Source organism: Schistosoma haematobium, chromosome 2 (assembly GCF_000699445.3).
Source record: "Schistosoma haematobium chromosome 2, whole genome shotgun sequence".
Taxonomy (NCBI): domain Eukaryota; kingdom Metazoa; phylum Platyhelminthes; class Trematoda; order Strigeidida; family Schistosomatidae; genus Schistosoma; species Schistosoma haematobium.
The window spans coordinates 13221172-13235611 of NC_067197.1; the positions used below are offsets into that span (position 1 = coordinate 13221172).

A 14440-nucleotide genomic window follows, 5' to 3' on the forward strand; every position below is an offset into this window, starting at 1 on the left:
GAAAGGTTTACTTATTAATAGTTTTCTCAAAATTAATGATAATAAATTAACTCATTGTCTATATATTTGGATGTGAGCCACATTCTAAATGTGAGTCTAACTTGACGTAGGTGGGGCGGGGTTCGAACCCAGGGCTGAAACTCGAACAACAGCCACTAAGTCACTGTTATTAAGAAGATTCTCAGCTCGTCAAATATAACCCTGTTCAATGCAATATCACATGGTTATTGCGCTGAAACCACTTAATAATAATGTGCAATCTTTAGAATTGAGTAATAAAATCGGTTACAAAGTTGTAATGTTGGTTCAATTAAAATTCACAAAAATACCATAGTATTCTTCAGACATGGAGTTCGTGTGTTTACGAAGATAACCAATCCTCATCTTGAAGGCAACAATAAAAACATGTCACAATTTAAAGACAAAATGAAATAATCGTAGCATCTATAGATTTGGTATAAAATATTGGTTTTTTTAATGTATAAACTGAAAATTGTAAATCCATTTAATATATTATCTCATACTACTCGCATTTGAGTAGTAATGTGTTTTGTTAGGTTAACGTTTGAAAACTTTTTCAATGACTGAAAAAATAAGATACTTAATTACAAAAGACAAAGAGCCAGTAGCCTTTACTTAGCAAATTGACTAGGTTCGAGAGGTAGATCTTGGAGTTCTAGTGAAAAGCCATGGCTAGTGGAGTTTAACCATATATTTAGTTATTGATTAATCAATCAAAAAAGTTAATCACTGGCCATTCTCACAGTCAGTTAAACTACAAATATCCGTGTACTTTAAAAGGGGTTTCTCTTCTAAGTATGTCCTAATGACGTTGTCCAGAGAGACAAAGAAAGCCACACATCATAACAATCCAACTCAGAGAATACAACACTTCTAACAAACTCGATATTTATTCATCAAATGAATCCAGATAAAAATACCTCAATACTACCGGCGTTACCAAAATATCAAGTGTTGTTCTATAGAAACAAGTAGAACTAGGATGATAAATTAAAAGCTTTCACTGATAGCGCCTTTTACTAGGGAAATTTGTTGAACCTGAGTGATCGAAGATTATTCAGAGGCTGGAATAATAGCTAATGAATGGTCAAAGCAAACAAAAAGGGGCGAAATAAGCAACTAAAGAACAAGAACTCTATGCATACAGTCAGAACGTAAAAGACTAAATTTAGTAGCGTCCATTTCATTTGTGAGGAGTAGAAAACAACCAAATCATAAGGCAAATCAATAACAATGTAAGGTAAATGTTTAGGGTAATGTTGAGAACTCTATGGTGAAAGAGATATACATAAATTACAAGTTGGAAAGTGAGGATAGGAAATGAGAGGGCTTATAAAATGGGACATATGTACACAAATGGCTAACACAAGTCAAATCTGCATCAATTAACACTACAGTGAAGATAAATTGTCACTGATTTTCTATGAATAGACTGATTCAGAGTAGAACTGAACGGGAACATAGTTAGTCATTGAAGAGTAACCAATTTTCTGGAAGCGATAGTAGTTAGACTTTATAGGCCAATTTCAAAATTACTGAAGTCAACTTGACAGTACACTATTATGTGTATTTATACCAAGATGGGTTTATATTTCTAAAATACTAGTTTGTGTATAGAAAGAAAATGTATTAAAGTACGAGTGTTTTATCCAGTTAATAAGTACATTGTATGTTCAAACCCAATACAACCTACTTTGGTTTGGTCATTAATATATTAAATGTCATTAAATTTTGCACCAGAAAAGTGCAGACTGAAGTTGGGTATATGAAGTTGTAGTCAAGCAATTGAGTTGTATAAAGTAACCAACTAATAGTTCAGGTGAAAAAATTAACGATGAGAGTTATATAACGTTTATAGAGTACAGGTAAGTGGAGAGATGGCCTAGTAGCTCAGGCGTTCGACTTTCTGCCACCGAGCCTTAGGTTGGAACTCCGCTCCACCTATTTCAGTTTGTGCAACCACATAGTATCATTAGCCCTTACATTCATAGATTGGCTCATAGCCAAGTACCTGATGGAAGGATTAGTAAACATTTAAGACATGTTAAAGCACTCAATCTTCGGCATCACTGTTTAAGTTCTGCAATTATTAACCGGATGTTCAAGCTAAAGTCGGTGGAACAGAGATCAAATCATTGATCTAATGGTTGAAAGCTTAGAGTTTGGATCATTAAGGTATTAGTGTTATAACGAAGTGCTCCGAGGGTTTAACTGAATGACTGAATCAATAATCTTCAAAATAACACTACTACGAGTAAGTGACCTAACAGCTCAAAGTCATTGAAATAGAAAAGCCGACTAAGCTTTACAAATGTTTCAACGACTTAAAATAATGTGCAATTTAAAATAGTCTGCATTATCCCGTTGTTGATATTTTTGACTGAAATATGATCAACCTTGATTGGCATATGTGCATCATATGGGGATTGCTTCGATATAGCCATTATGACAGATAGCTAAGTAGATAACGCGATGATGTTTGGTGCGAACGACAGTGGGTTCCAATATCATGGTGAATACCAACTCCAACATGCAGATACATCCAACTGACGAGTCACGAATAGGACGAAACAAGCATTCTGGATTCCACTGTCAACCACAATCCACCTGTTCTAGGAAATATTACGCTTTATCTAATTTCTTTTTATGAATAAGAGACGGAAAACCTCTATTCTTATAATTATTAATAATAGCTCTATTTAATATTTTATGTTAAGTGCAATATAGAATTCTCAGCACACAATATCCCAACAAGTTTTCCATACAGAAACAAAAAAAGTTGATAACCGCATAGATATATACATGAAAAAAAGTAAATAAACTACTTGGGATTAAATAAAATCTGTTTAAGATAATAATATATACGACCTTTAATCAACAGCACGTTTAAGAGTACATGTTTTTAACTAAGTCAACACTTACAACCTGTTCGTCGCACAATATACTTGCCAGATAAGGAATTGTAGAGCTTGGAATCACGGATACTAATACATAAGTATATCGCTCTGCCGTAAGATCCAAAGAGAAAGTTGTGAATTGAGTGGTTAGTATATGATAACACTTACCAGGAGTTCGTAAGATTTTAATTGTCTGTCCACAACCATTTTCATAGTAACTTCAATAAGTTCACGACAGACACTTTAGTAGCTGTCATCAGCACTCTGCAACACGTTAACAATTCAGTGACATTTTCATTATGGTAGTAATTATACATTATACAAAAAATCCCCATCCGCCAATTTTATATTCATTCAAAAGCCATTTGAAGAGAGTCAAATTCTTTTTATTAAACTAAATTATACTAACATTTGCTCGGTTACGACATTGATAATATATTATCTAATTTCGACTTATCCCCGTATTAAACTGAACATTTATTTATCTTTCGCCAAAATTAAGCTAAGGACTGACTTGTTTTTTAAATCAATGTTAATCGATGAACCTGACAGATAAAAATCCGTAACATTAAAATCAATGTACTTTTGGCAATTTGCCAATTTCACTAAAAGTATGGGAGACATATATATATGGCATATCAGAAAAAAAGGAATGTATCTTCACATGTACATGAAAAGTGTGCATTCAAATGAGGAAGAAAATGACTTTAGAAAACAGTATATATAAAGGAAAGTCATATGATAGAAATAAGTATGAAATTGGGAGAGAGATTAAGGTTAGATATGATGGGAAGTTGAGAGATAGACTATTTTTGTTTGTTTTATTTTGGACTTGATTCTTGAAAGTTTTAAAATTATTTTGTCTGTTTGGCGCCAAATATTATTAATTATACTCACACACAACGCGCATGACAATAACACTAGGAAATTACATGGAAAGAGAACAATTTCAAGACAGTTGTCACAAACTATTAGTATGTTTGCAATGAAAGAGGGAATAAGAATATTCTAACAAAGTAGATGAGCTGTAGTATGTGAGGCTTTTTATAAAGCTGGGTGTGGCTAAACCAAAGGGTTACATCAGTTCATGAAGTTGATGACGGCTGGATTAAGCAATGTTGGTAGGTGCGGATTACTAGGAAAGAGTCGTCGCGATTGTCATAACCAATTGTTGGAAGCTTTGGATGACGTGGCTCAGAACAGGTCGAAGTACCATAGATACACTTACTCTTTGTTTTTCATTAGATCTTGATTTCATTCCCCTCGAATTATATTGTGTTTGCTCACTGTTACTAGATCAACTAGTCAGATCTGCCCTGATAATTTCACACCACTGTGTTGATGTGGTGTGGCAACTTGAACTGATGCATTCATAAGCCATGTTCTAAATCGCTTAAGATTGATTGGATTAACAATATAATCATTGGTTGCTTGTATTAAGAACTATGAAATATGTATCATCCTATATATATATATATATACAGGAAATGACCAGTCACGATTAGGTTGAATAAATAATTTTGATTATCTAAAAAATTATTCTGATCTATAAGTCGATTAGAAACCATCTAAACTATTGATAGCCACCAGCTCTCTCTCGAAATGCTCTCACATGGCTACACGAATATAGACACTTCCATGGAAGTCTTATTCACTGCCTTCTCGAGGCAGGAGTATCATTTACGAAATTGCGAGGACAAAAAGCAAATGTCTCGCGCTTTAACTGGTTTGGTGGATAGGAAGGATCCACCTAGGGGAGTTGGGAAACCCTGATTACAAACGAATGGTTGGCGTGGGCTCTATGATTCTGATGGAACAAACGGCTTACTAACCTATTGTTAGTCACCGGCTACCATGAGACTGCATCATCTAACGTTGCTTCACTGCCTTGTGGATTAGACCTTGAGGTCGAAGGCTCCGGGTGTGACACCTCCTAAGAAAACCCCCTGCTTCGGTTTGGGCACCCGGGCAGTATCCCAGCCCCCACACAAACCGAATGAGATTTGTGTGGCGCATATGTATCTGGTACCCCCTTTGTGCCAGTATTTATGTGTTCAAATAAATAAATAAAGACTATTGATAAACCCTAGCAACGAAAATTAATAAAATGATTAACCTATATTACATCTTTTTTTGACTTCATCGAAAAGTCTATTAGTGAATATAAATTTAACTGATGAGATTCAGAAGTAAAGTACAAGTTTATATACTACACTTGTTTGATAGAGAGTTATACTATCCGACTGATCAAACTGAAGTACATGTGAAATGTGGAGTCGATAAAGCAATTCAAATAGTTTGAAATTAAGTATTTCAACCACTCAAAAATCAATTACTATACATCTATCTTTAAATACTCAGGAGTAAAATTAAAAAATTAACTGGTATATGATCTGTTAAATGTACATGTAAAAATAGTTTACTTTTGAGTTATCATGAATGAAGAGATCTTATTATTCATATTAAAATATACCAGTTGAAAAATTCTGCGCTAGTTGTCAAAAGAAGTCAGTTTAAAAATACAGTGTGACTATATCGAAAATATTCACAAAGATTGAATCTTGTACAGTATGAAGTATTTAGAAATAAATCATTAAGTGTTAATTTCACTGATACTACTTATTATACAGTCCACAATATCATGAAATTAGTTCATGGATGTTGTGTTTCGGTTTACTAAAGTAGTAAAAATCCAGAACAAATTACTGATATCGTTCGAAATTCTCTGAAGATCAACTCACATGAAGTTTAATCAAGTAAATTTTTATGTAACGTATCATAGACACCCACTCGTGTACAGTCACATTAAGGATGGCTTGAATATGCCAGCCTATTTATTTCTGGAAGACCACGTACATAGGTCTTTCGAGAACATTGCATAATATGGCTTAGCAAGGGATAGTACAGATAAATTATCTTTCCTATTCCGCAATATGTAGCAGATTCAACCTTGGATATGATTTGGAAGACCTAGTCAATCATTTAGATAAGTTTACGCCTAAACATAATTACATTGTAGGCACTTTAGCTTTTCTCATTTTAAAAACCAAAGCTACGAGCACAAAAGCAGCGTGCCAGGTGGCTATCTCTACCATGATTCTAATTTTGTAATAAGTTGTTTTAATGTCATGTTTACAGAAATATTCCCATTTCTTCAGTTTCAAAAGTGATTTTTTTTAATAATTAGAGTAAGAAAAAGTGAAAATTTAGAATAGGTATGATGGTTTACGTATATGCGCTCGGCTAGACGATCGTTTAGACAAATACTGAAGGAAATTGATATGAACAAAAAAACTATGCAAAAATCATATTTTGGAAACGATACTCAACTACAAGAAATTGAATATTTTATAATATATATGTAGAAATTTAGAGAAATACTTAGTTTGAATTTTGAATAGGAAACTAGGAGTTTATTTTTCAATAAATTCTTATCAGGTTCTTAAGTCATCTAGAAGAATAACCATGTTAAGAGGGAATATATCATTAAAAATGTCAGAATGCAAATATAGAACTATCAGTAGACTGATTTTATTTCAATAGTTGAAATCATGAGTCAATTGAAGCTAGACCACCATGAAATTAGCTGGAAGCACTGGGCGGCCGTTTCGTCCTAGTATGGGACTCTTCAGCAGTGCGCATCCACGATCCCGCTCCGCTCCATAAAACCCCTTCTGATAATAATAATCTGCTCACTAGTGACTGACTTCAAGAGGCATTTCCTGGAGTTCTAGTGAGAAGCCGTTACCAGTGGAGTTCAACCAGGTCTGTTGTGAGATAGTAACTCACTGAAGACAATGGTAGATGTGTCGCTCAATTTCGTGGGTTGGTTGAAGTTAGACATTAACACCGTTGGATGCCGGCTCAGTGGTCTAGTGGTTAAGTGCTCGCGCGCGAAGCCAGTAGGTCCTGGGTTCGAATCCCGCGGGGGCGGGTTCGTGGATGCGCACTGCTGAGGAGTCCCATGCTAGGACGAAACGGCCGTCCAGTGCTTTCAGGTTTCCCATGGTGGTCTAGCTTCAACTGGCTCATGATTTCAACTTGTGAAATCAATTAAAAACTATGAAGTGATATAAATTCAGTAAATCGTAAAATTATATGAACACTAATCAAATTCTTCATATTTCTGCCAGATTAATTATAATGATACGACAAAGACATGTAAACAACAATAATAATAATAATCGTAATAATAATACTGTCACTAATACTACTAATAATAATACTAGAATAAGATAAGCTTAGCACAAGGAATTATGATGAGAAGGGGTATATGTACATCACTTAAATTAAGTCATTTTATAATTGAAATGAATACTGATTTATTGGGTTTGGGACTTTTTAAACAAATCAAAATTAAGATTATATGATTATTTACTAGTAGAACATAGGAAGATCCATTAGAAGGACATCAACTAAATGTTGGTGACATGAATAAATACAGAACAAATTAGAACCCAAAATCTACAGTTATGGTATGTTGAACTGTTTCCAGTCATTAATCCAAACAAAAATATTCGAATTAATAATTTCTAAAGTTATGTAAGTTGTGAGCTTAAAAGACATCATTATATAATGAATTTATTTGAATAAATATTTAATTTCCTCATGAACCTAATTAGGGATTTTCTGATTTTATATCAGATTACATGAACCATTCAATAAAATGTTTGCTGCGGATCCACAGTATGTTTTTTAAAACATTTTATCAATGATAATTTGTTTAGATTACTTTAAAATTTATGCAGTAACACTTTATGTTTAAATACTGTCATGAACGAGAACTCAGGTGAAGAAAACCAACTCCATAGTTGAATTCATGAGTCAATTAAAGCTAAACCTGAAAGCACTGGACGGCCGTTTCGTCCTGGTACGGGACTCCACAGCACTACGTCTCCATTCTTTCCTATTCTCTTCGTTTCAATCTTCTGTTGCCAGGTATTCCACTTCCAATTGTGGCTAAATACTACTTATATCTGTCGACATAAGTAGCATACACCGCAATACAGATAACGAGTTTTTTGTTTGGTATTTCACAAGTAATCAAATTTGTATGAAACACCTGTACGGTGTAGTGATGTGTATTGTCAGGAAGCTGGTACCAATACACACTTTTTATGCACGAACTCTGCTATTCGAGGAAAATACAGAGTGAAGGAGGAAGTTTATTTGATTAGACCGGTCATTTAGTTTGCACTCATTTACATGTATATCTGTCCCTTAAGAAATTAAGCTCACCTTTAGTTTGTTTTATCCCTTGCAAATGAAAGCCATTTTTCTGCTAATCACGTAATATTTGACAACCTCTTATTGGTCTAATTTGTCAACATGACCTTATCTATTGATCCCTGGTTATAGAGTTAGTCGGTAGTCTGAAAAGATGAAGTATGTTCACTGCATACAAGGATCTCCATGTATGTAATGCAGAATCATGAAAACCAATATGAAAATAACAAGTAGAATTATTCAACAGAGTGGAACAATTCCAATACACTTACACATGTAAAAAATTTGATGACCTATAAATAAGCTACTATAAACAGTTCTCTGAATAAAACATAGTATGTCACATGTGCATTTGGCTTGGTGCCAGACAAAAAATCCATTTGGCAATAATCACTCCATACAAGGTCAATTGTCACGTGATTGAGCATTCACGACTAAGACTATCCTAAGGCATGTGAATACAAACATGAATTTGTTTGTGTTGCCAGCTGTTAGTATTTTAACCACAAAATATTTTGACTCCGTGAATGAAATTAATAATGATATATTTAATTTGAATTCAGTATAAAACGAAATAATAATAGACCGTTATCTAGAAACTTGTGAAGACACTCAATTTTACGGTTTTTCATGTATAAATTCACATATTGAATGTGAAATATTTTAACATCTGCGTGTTAACTAAGGATATCATGAAAAGCTATCTTTTATTTTTATTTATTTATTTATTTGAACACATACATATTGGTACAACAGTGCGCCAAATATATATGCACCACACAAAACAATGAGAATTTAAAGAGAAGGAAAGAGGAAAAAGGTAAGAACGGTAAAAAAAAGAACAATGAGGAAGAGATTGGTGTAAGGTAGTGTAATGATAATAGTGGTAATAATGGGGTAACGGAAAGTTACAACCAGAAGAAATCTTTCAGTTAAGGAAGATGCAACCATTTTTTTATGAAGTAAAAGAAGGTTACAGCAGGATCGCCACTGGCTTCTATTCTGGGCCATATCTGAAAACGTCTCTAGCCACTGTGTTGCACCATCTCTCGGACCCCAACCAGGGAGTAGTGAAGGACCAACAGAAGCCAGTCCTTTACAGCTTTCTTTCATGCCACGACACAATGTCATGCACTGACCACCTCTCCGCTTCTTCCACCCAGTCCCAGAGTCGGCAAATAATGCACGACGTGGAATTCTCTGGAACGACATTCGTAGAACATGTCCGAGCCACCGAAGTCGGTGTTCCAATACAGTGATACGGATTGGATTATCGTCACTGTGCCCGAACACACGATGCCGAACCTCTGCATTACTAACATGGTGTTGCCACTGGATCTCAGCAATCCTTCGGAAACAACGATGATCGAACACAGAGAGTCGTCTAACATCCTCAACTCGGAGAGACCAGGTTTCACAAGCATAGAGTAAAATTGCTCTCACCGACGCGTTGTAGATCCGAACTTTTACAGCCAGACTAACATCATGAAGGCGCCAAAGGTGGCCCAGATTGGCATAAGCCTCTCTGGCTTTCACTATACGTGCATTGATCTCATCACTCACGCCAACACCAGCATTTATGTAGCTACACAGATACACGAACTTCTCGACTACTTCTATCTACTCACTACCCAGGGTGAGTACAGGGTTAGAACCCCTCCAGTCTTGTAGAAGTACTTTGCACTTCGAAGGTGCAAAGCACATGCCATACCTACGGACATTGATTGCCAACCGATTAAGTGCTGATTGTGTGGCTTGGGTATTATTGCACAGTAAGACAATATCATCCGCACACTCAACGTCGAAAAGTCTTTCTCCAGGTAACAGATCCACACCGCTATTACTTACATCCATCAGAGCTGTTCCCAGAATGTCATCGATAGCAAAGTTGAAGAGAAACGGTGAAGTGGAGCAGCCCTGTCGTCTAACCCCACTGCTTCAATGGAACAGTGGAGAGAGGTGGTTATATGTCCTCACTCTGCCTGAGATGTTTGTATATCGGGTTGTTAAGATGTTAGTCAACTTCTCAGGCACACGCTTCCTCAGTAGATAATCCCAGAAAACAGTGCGGCCCAATGAATTAGACGAGACCCTAATGTCAAGAAGCATTACGATTGTTGGCCTGTGATAAGTATGACGGTGTTCTGACATTTGGTGGAGGAAGGAGATATGCTCAATGCATCCTCGACCGGAATGGGAACCACCCTGATCTTTGTGAGTCAATCTTTCCTAGGTTTTGAACAATCTATGAGGTTTGACGAAAGCCAATAGTTTGGACGCAATCATAAGTAGACTTATTCTCCGATAGTTGTTACAGGGACGACGTGAACCCTTTTTAAAGATAGGGACAACTATCGACTCACTCCATGATGTTGGAACACTCTCCAATTGTCATACCTGTGTAAATGAATCAGTTAGTTCCTTAACCAGAAAGTCGCCGCCATCTCTATATTGGACGGAGTTGAGTCATCAGGGTCTGGTGATTTGTAGAGCTTCAACAGTTGGAGCTACTTGCGGACTTCCGCCTCATTTGGTGGATCAGTCGTCACCCGCCATGGACGGCAGGACAGTCTGACCGATGTTGACGGAGCAGCAGGCCAGTTGAACTGTCCTTCGAAAAATTCTGCCCATCGTCCAACACGTCGATGGATGTTAGTGATTGACGTTCCGTCATCCTCGCAGATTGTTTCATTCACACCAGACTTCTTGCTGCCAGTGGTTCGGATGAGTTGGAATAGCTTCCGGTAATTACCAGATGCAGCTGCTGCTTCCAGCTCATTAGCACTCTCCGACCACAAGGTTTTTCGATCCTTACGCAAGCTTTGCCCAATTTCATGACGTAACAACCTTCGTTTGTTGTCAAACTCACGATCACCCGGAGTAGACCGACGGGCTTCAATGAGTTGTAAGGAACCAGAAGAAACCTGATTCCTCCGTCTCTTTTTTCTCTTCCCAAATTTATTTCAGTGGATTGTGTTCTTTAAATAACATCTACAAACCCTAATCTTTCCGATTACTGCTTATAATCGTACTACCTCTACCACTACGGGCTTTGAATCGACAACTGCATCTCTGTGCTAATGTGGTATGGCAGCTTGAACTGATGTACGTACGTACGAAGTTTTACGTTGTTACTGATTGACTAGTATATGTGAAAGTTAGCGAAATTGATCAGGTACCCGGACCGTAAGAAGTTGAGGGAGTTCGAACTTGTAAAATGTCAGCTGGAAGCTTAATGTTTTAATTAATAAGTCGTCATGTAGTTACGTTCAAAGCTCAGGTTCTTTTGAGTACTGAGCATCTAAATACTGTTTGTCTTTTTCCTCCGTGCAACCCATACCTATTATACTTTATTTTACTTTTTAATTAAATGCTTTTATGCTGTTATGTTGGGGTACTTTTATGAGCGACTGTGCATTTTTCTACTGCCAAGCTTCATTCTATACTAAAGAGCTAAGGATTTCATAGTGCTTTTGATGAGAAACAAGAATTTAATTCCATCAGCTCAAATTAACGAGGTTAGTACATTTATTCGAAGACATTGTAAACATGTGGAGATAAGGAGTCGATTTGTGGATACCTCGAGCTTTAAATACAGATAGTGAAATGACACTAAGAAAATGACATAGGATTGAAGTTGTATTTTTGGCGATTATCACTATGGACCAAAGCGGCGAAGTAGGTTGATTCTAAAAGTTTTTTTTTACTATGGACATCAGTTTCAGACGGAATGTTTGAAAAACCAAAATAAAACGGGAAGTCCTCCTTTAGAGTTGGCCTGTGAGATCATTATATTAGTATTCCATAATTTTCTATGACATACCAGGATTTATGCTAAAAGTATAGTTTTCATATTGTGGATGAGTGACGAATGAAATTTATGCATTACTTCTCCCGTTAAACAAGTTAAGATTACGCTACATAGCGTAATCTTCATTGGAAACTTACCGCATCACAGTTTGACTATGACAAAGCATTAACGTTTTGTTTATGTGTACTGATTGTATAAGAGACTTAATACCATACAACTGCTTTGTGCGACCATCTTTGTATTTATTAGGCGATTAATTTCGGATTTAAACACCACGCTTATAAATTCCGTCCGTGAGCATTCTCTAGACTTAAGTGTTTGGAATAAGGTATTTGGAAAGACATAAACAAATCAACTAATTTCAGGAGCATCACGTACCTTTTCGAGTAATTCATACAGGTTGGTACGTTTTATCAGCTTAGCAAAGGCTTTCCTAATAACGAACGTCACTACATTTGACCAAACAATTCTTTTACACTGAAAGAATCATGAATGATTCGCAAACAAAGTGAAGGTTTATTATAAAAACATTACGATTTTTCGTATAGAACTAACTACTTATTCGCCAATATAGGTCATAAATTGCCATAAAAGTTAAACTTATGACGAGAATGAAAGTTTCGGCAGAAATACATCAGGGTGAAACTTCTTAATTTCTCGTTATTTAAACACGCTGTAAATAGGTTTTCTGAGATGAATGGATAAAGCATTGTTCGAGAATTAAAAACTGTCTCGAACAAAGCATTTAGAAGGAAATGTATCAATCGTTGGAGTCGTTATGAAGACAGCTGGGAAACTAGGACATTCTTAAATCATCATACAATTAACGGAACTTGGGGACAATGTGCTGTGGACAACAGAAATTCGAAGATAAATATTTAACCTCACAGATAACCCTGATTGTGCAGTTTGAGTTTATTTGCCGAACGTTAAAAGATTTGGTAGCAAACACTTGAGGACCTTATTACAATTGTTCTATGACCTGGAAATGTCTTGGAGATCACTCGAAATTCCAGAGTTTTCTGAAGCATAATGAAACAAATAATTAACTTATGAGTCAACAGTACTCGGACATTTCAAGCGAACTAATTGCCGTAAAAAATTCACATAAAAATTGTCAAAATACGATGAAGAATAAGATCTATCAAGAAGCTTTCTTAAAAAGACGGATATAAGTAACTCACACTCAAGGAAAGTCATTAAAATTGTCTACCAGCACCAAGGTCGACAGACAACCTGAAGTCAGTGCATTTAAAACATTGTCAATGTAAATGGTTCAAATGGTTGTAGACGGAATAGAAGAAGCTTACGTTTAACAGACTTCCGTGTCTAGTAGCAGGGGATCACGAATAACTATAGGCAGGAACCTAGATATGTTAACGACAGAATAGAAAAAAGAAATTAGTAAATCATAGTATGATACTATCCTTAGACCTTAAGAATAGATCAAGTTGCCTCTTGAAGGACTTCTGAGAATTCGCTTGGATTAGCTTGGACGGCAGAGAAGTCCAGCATTCGACAACTCTTAATGAGTAGGAGTTGTGTCTACAGTCCTTTCTGCTATGTGTGTGTCTTCAATTTCTGGGTGTTGCCCCTTAGGTTGGTATTGGGACTAAGCTTAAGTAGGTGTTTAAAAGGATGTCCAGAAGTGTTAAGGATGCTGTGAGCCATCAGAATGTCACCTCTAAGACGCCAATACTTTAATGGATAAAGGTCAAGTTAATGGATGCGCTTGAAAATGCCACAGGTATTCGGAGCTTGACAACGCTCTAACCAGTAACTCCTAATCTGAATCGTACCCACCAATTGAAATCAAAAGACAGAAGCGAAGAGGTTCGAAGATATATTTGATAGGCTTTCAATATATCGAGGGTCGTCTGACCTATTCTGGATAGCGATTGCAGGGGATGTTGAGCACGGTGTTCGCACTCGTGATCTGGTGCGGATGCATGGCCGAGCGGCTCCAACTGCGTGGAGTCCATTAAGACTAATGAGGTCAGCATCCAATGTCGAAAACTTATAGAACAGAAAGGGTAAGACACTAGTACGTCCAGGCAGAGACCTAGCTACTTTGAACAAGCTAAATAATAAACTATAATAAGATATCATAACGAATCTTTAAAAACACTCCAGGTTTTTCCTTAAGTACCCCTCGAAATTCAACTAGACTCCCTTAGTCTTTACCGAGGCTTGTGCTGAAATTGAGATTAGGTTTTTATAAAAGGTCATCAATACCTAGGAATTATACACACATGATTCATCCTATCTTTGAAACGAACCTAAATAACTCGAATATCATTTGACTACTGGGTCGTTTTTGCCTTCATAATAACTCTTTTCTTCTTATAGGAATTCTTGAACTTCGGAACACATATACATCTTATTTTTACGTCCTTGTGTAAGTTGGTAAAGGTTGTAAGAGAATTAAACAGAACAATAGTTAATTGTTATTCAATTCTTCCTGAAAAGTTCACGCACAGTCTGC

The 14440-nt window shown here is 36.3% G+C and overlaps 1 protein-coding gene across 1 annotated transcript in view; it reads right to left on the reverse strand.

Annotated features, from left to right (window-relative positions):
* BUB3_3 (mitotic spindle checkpoint protein Bub3) overlaps positions 1 to 13229 on the reverse strand; it is a 43099-nt gene extending 29870 nt beyond the window's left edge. The window contains exon 1 of the mRNA XM_051214358.1: positions 13140 to 13229. The gene's annotated coding sequence lies outside the window, so the exon portion shown is untranslated. The remainder of the gene's footprint in view (positions 1 to 13139) is intronic.
* Positions 13230 to 14440: the final 1211 nt, after the last annotated feature.